The following is a 5,907-nucleotide window of genomic DNA, read 5'->3' on the forward strand; positions in this document are numbered from 1 at the left end:
TGAAGACAATCCCGAGCTCAATGTTTTCGATTATTCTGTTCGAGTTACACGGAAGAGTCGACAAGAGGACAAACCTAAAGATTTGGACAAAATGGTTTGGTATGTGTTGAATAATTGTCCTGAGATACTACCTTATATCAAGTAAGTGCAGTACTGCAACTTATACATCGTAATCTACTAAACTTGCAGCACATTCTTATATATTTAGATGTTTGACGCGATCACTATGTTGTGCAACATCTACAAAGAGGAGTTACTGCCGCAAAATCCAAGAAACATTGACAAACTGGTTATGGCAGGATTTGCGAAATGGTTCAAGAACCATGTAAGCTTTTGAAGTTCACTGCTAGTTTTTTTAATATATTGAGTACATAAGATGATCTGCTTGTCTATTTTCTAACCATAGGTTAAGAAGATGTGGGAGGATGGGCAGGCAGTTGATGATGCCCTTTACTCACTAGCAATGGGTCCTGATATTTGGGTAAGACATTATGAATCTTGCGTTGTTGGACATGTGTGCTACAACACCCTTACACGAGACGAAGGCAGGAAGACAGATAACAGTGCCATCATGAGCACGGATACGTATGACAAAGAGACAACTGAAATGTATGCTAACATAACAGACATTGTTCAGTTGTAGTATATCTCCAGTTTCGAGGATCATCGGTGTGTGGTTCTGTTGTGCTGTCGTTGGTATAACCTGTTTTCCAGGATCACAAAACCCAGAGCTGATGATTATTTCAAATCCATCAATGTCAAGGCAGCGTACCAGACCAACGAGCCTTTTATTTTGGCAAATCAAGCAACACAGATATTTTTCTTGGAAGACACATTTGCACTTAGCGATGACTGGAGAGTATTGCAAAGGTTTGAGCAGAGGAATATGTTTAATAAAATTGCACAACAAGATGATGCTTACACTGCTCCTGATGTACAAGATAACACAAATGTTCCTAATATCTTTGAGAACCATCACGTCAATGACGCCGGCGAAAAGATTGCCTATCGTGTTGTGGACATACAAGAGTTGATCAAGAAGAAGCCAACGTTCGAGGACATTGAGGATGAAGAAGAAGATGACACCGTGGGGAATTACGATTCAGACTGATACACATGACAAAGATGTTGACGCTGCTGCTGCGGATGATGATTACATTGCTTTTGTCGTATTTGCCTGTCAGAAGACATTTTTTATCTACTATGTGAAATTGTGTTTGCTATGACAACTGAAACCTGATGAACATGTTGTTTAGTATTTTGCTGTGAGAACATCACTTGTTATGTATGCTGATTTGTGTTTGGTGATTGTATGACAACTAAAACATGATGACATTGTTGTGTAGTTGTACTCATATTTGGCTGTGAAACTTGAATTTGATGACATAGTTTGTTGTTGGACTACAATTTGCTCGACGTCTTCGAATGAGAACAAAGCTGACCCGATAGGGCCTCTGCTATTTATTTATTTATATGAGCAAAAGGAGATACCCCCTGATTTCCGTTAATAGAAATCATTAGATGTTCACAACACTATGCCCAGCCTGCTACACAGGTTTCATTCATTACTAGTTTCAGCAAAGTGCTCATGTCGTAGCCACTGAATACATCACGAGTGCTAGATACACTACAAATAAAGAGACAATCGTCCTACAGAGCACATCGGTTTTGCCCATTATCTTCACAAGCTCTTTCATCTCCTCATTGCTGTCAAGGGTGTTCAGCAGCTGTTGCTTGGCCATGACCAGAGGAACTGCATCTTTAACCTTCTGCTCTGCATCTTCCTCTTCTGTTGTTCCTTCAGTTACTTGTCCAACACCCCAACCTACTGGTATTGGGATTCCTCGGCTAACCAAATAATCAGCGTAGTTGCATTCCCCCACATCAGCAACATCCCAGAAATACAAATCACACGAATCTTCCCTTTTATGCACGAATCAAATTGGAAGATCATCAACCAAACTATTAAAAAATTCAGCAACTGAAAGCAGCAGAACAACACTTAAACATATTATTACCCCATGATTCGGGCATTTGTAGAAGACTTGGCTAGGGTTGCGGATTGTGGTTGAGACGCGACGGATGACTCTGCGTGATTTGTAGTAGTGGCACCACACCAAGGGCAGCGGGTTGCGATGAGCAATCGGCTGCGGTGCGCGTGCCGGCGGGGGTGTGATGAGACCCACAAGCGATGGTACGGGTGGCGAGTTGGCGCATATCTGGTTGTTGCCTGCTGAAGAGCAGATGGACGAGCAGCCAGCGGACATGGTTGTTGCGGCCAGAGCTTCTGATGCTAGGCAGAGTAAGTAGAGAAGAGGAGAAGCGAGCGTTGGCTATGTCAGTTTCATTACTTGCAGAGTAGCATAGCACCATATATAGTCATAGTCTAGGTTTGGATTCGAACCAACTACAAGTGCACGTCTTTCTTTTTTCTAAAACTCGGCAACGTCTCTTTACTGGTACACTAGCTTGTTCTGTACGCCTTCCCAAGTCTTTGATTTTCTTTCCCTCTTTTTGCGAGGAAGGAAGGAGGACAAAATTGAGAGTTCCTCGGACTCGAACCCAAGACCTCTCGGTTGAAAACCAAGGGTGCTAGTCACTTATGTGGCGAACGTTCCCTGTGAGGAGGACGGCAGATGAACGCATTTTCCTCACAGTTTTCTTCCTATATATAAAAAAGTATGCTACTTGGTGTCCGCTTAGTCAAAAAACGATTGTGCCAACCTTGACCATTGGATTGACATTCAACGTCTGTCGCGTTTATTCAGTCTCTTCTTCCTCGAGCCGCCAAAGCCAAACTAGCGCCGGCGGGACCGCCTGCTCCCGCCTCCCACGGCTGACTGTGATCTTCCCCGGCTCCTGTTCGTTCCCATCCGAGGCCTCACCATCGTCCTCCGCCTTGGTTTGCTCGCCGCGGCGCCGCCCTCCGGTGTTGTCAACATGGTCAACAACCAAGAGGAATAAGGAGATGACTGTACATGGTGAGGATGATAGTTGGGACCCAGCAGTGCGTGCAGTAATTTTGTTTTTTCGGGACGGAGAAGGGTATCAACTGGGTTGTGCGGGACCCGTGGCCCGTCTAGCCCAGGCTTTTATTTCATATGTAGCACATGACCAGCCCAGTTTGTTTTTTTCCTTTCTGAAAATGGCTAGCCATCTATTTTGTTTTTTGCAGAATAACCAACATAGGCCTACTTGCTTTTCTACGCCCTGCTGGGCTGGAAATCTTTAAAGATGAGGAGGGATGCATTTTGCCCATAAAATGGGCTATAAGTCATAAGAAATGGGCTATAAGTAATAGGAAATGGGCTATAAGTAATAATAAATGGGCTGTAAAATGAAAAAAAATACAGCAAACAGGCAATTAGTTCCAAAATACTGTTTTCTTTTGGATTTTGATATTTTAAATTTCATTGTTTTTGTGCGGGTAAAATTTTATTGAATTTAAATTAAGGTATATTTAGATTTAAATTAATTTGAATCTGGCTAGAAATTTCGGGCTGTATGCTGTTTGGGACAGATTTGGAGGCTGACTTGTGGGTCTACTAGGTTGACGTGTACTTTGGCTTTGTCAACTTAGTCCACAAACGATTCTAGCAGCAGTGACCGTTGGATGTTCATCCAACGGCCGTGCTGCTTCTTCAATATCTGATCTTCTTGCTCCAGCCGCCCAAACCAGCTCCGGTGGGACTGCCTGCTCCTGCCTCCCGTGGCCGGCTGTGCTGCCGCACAGGCCGCACCGCCCCACCCTACTTCATTGCTGGCCAGGCCATTCCTCTACTCACCCACACCTCCTGTTATTTTCAGGCGACGGCAACCGGACCAGTAAACCCTCGTACTCCCCACCGCGTGGGGAACCATTGCTGAGTCTTCCCCGGCTCCGTGTCGTTCCCTTCCTAGGCCTTGCGGTCGTCCACCGCCATGGTGCTCTCGGTGCGGCCTGGTCAACATGGTCAACGAATGACATCCATCGGTCGTGGACTGTACGCGCAAAATAATGATTCCTCCACCTGACAGCTGGGACCCACCGGAAGGGCCTCTGTATTTCGCGAAAAAAATGTTAGCCCCGCTGACATGTCGGACCCACCAGCTATATCTTCACACGCAAGAAAGTGCCTCCTTATTACGCACAAAAAAATGAATACCCCCTGCTAGCTGGGACCCACCATAGTGGAAGGATGACTTGTGGGCCAACTAAGTTGATGGGGACGGAGTGCTTTGTCAACTTAGTCAATATGAACGATTCTAGCTCCAGTGACCATACGATGTCCATCCAACGACCGTAGTGCTTCTTCAACCTCTGGTCTTCTTGCTCCAGCCGCCCAAAGCAGCATCGGTTGTGCCGCATGCTCCTGCCTCCCGTGGTCGGCTGTGCTGCCGCGGAGGCCTCACCGCCCACTACTATTCCCACTGCTGGCCAGGCCCTGCGGCGACGGCAGCCTCACACCGCAGTCGAACCAGTGAACCCTCGTACTCCTCTCCACGCGGGCTTCCACTGCCGCGTCTTCCCCGGCTCCACGTCGTCCCCTTCCTAGGCCTTGCCGTCGTCCATAGCCGTGGTGCTCTCGGCGCGGCCTGGTCAACATGTTCAAGGAACAACTTCCATCGGACATGGACTGTACGTGGAGAGGATGATAGCTGGGTCAATGGTCGCAGCAAGGAAGTGCCTCCTTATTACGCGGAAAATAATGATTCCTCCACCTGACAGCTGGGACCCACCAGACGGGCCACTGTATTTCACGGAAAAAACATTTCCCCCTGACTGCTAGGACCCACCAGCTTCATCTTCGCACGCAAGGAAGTGCGTCCGGGCAAAAAAAACGATTTGCCCCCCTGACTGTTGGCACCCACCAGCTACACCTTCGCATGCAAGGAAGTGCGTCCGGGCAAAAAAAACGATTAGCCCCCCTGACTGCTGGGACCCACGGGCTACATCTTCGCACACAAGGAAGTACGGCTGGGCAAAAAAAAACGATTCGCCCCCTGACTGCTGGGACCCACCAGCTACATCTTCGCAAGCAAGGAAGTGCCTGAGTCGGAACCCACCTGGTCGAAGCGTACGTAGCATTGTCATTCTGGTCGCGAACGTGTACGTATATATATACTGGTGGATGTAGAGGCGCGCACGTGTCGTAGTAGAGGCGCGCACGTGCCGTAGTAGAGGCGCGCACGTAGCATGTACACGTATGTACAGCGGCCAGGGTGCAAGAAAGAAAATACGGCCACGTATGTGTACATATGGGCGGGGTCTCGAACGCCTACTCGCGCATACGTACATGGCTGGGTCGGAACGGAGAAACAGCGTCCTCGTCGTGTTCATCGGGAGGGCTTGTACGGAACATGCGATGGAAATGAGGCCTAGCGTACCGCACAACAGAGCAAACAGACCTACGTTCGAAACGGGGCCCTGTTGATCGGAAGGGGTGTGGCGTACCGCAAAAAGGAGGAAACGGACCTCCTACGGTCGAAACGGGGGTCCTGTTAATTGGGAGGGGTGTGGCGTACCGCAAAACGGAGGAAACGGACCTCCTACGGTCGAAATGGGGGTCCTGTTGATTGGGAGCGTTGTGGCGTACCACAAAACGGACGAAACGGACTTGTGTTGGAGCACTACGGTCAAAACGGGGGTCCTGTTCATCGGGAAGGGTGTGGCGTACCGCAAAACGGGACTCCACGGGATACTGTTCATCTCCACCGTCGACCTCCTCCAGCCTCCACGGGCTACCGTCGACCTCCTCCAGCCTCCACGGGATCCTGTTCATCAAGACTCCACTGAGCGCTACTCCACCGGCTACTGTTCAACCACCCCTCCACCGTCTACTGTTCATCCAGCCCTCCACACCACGGGGTCCTATTCAACCACCCCTCCACGGGCACCCCTACATCGTCTGCTGTTCAGCCCTCCAC

This window comes from Triticum dicoccoides, chromosome 5B (genome assembly GCF_002162155.2).
Source record: "Triticum dicoccoides isolate Atlit2015 ecotype Zavitan chromosome 5B, WEW_v2.0, whole genome shotgun sequence".
NCBI lineage: Eukaryota > Viridiplantae > Streptophyta > Magnoliopsida > Poales > Poaceae > Triticum > Triticum dicoccoides.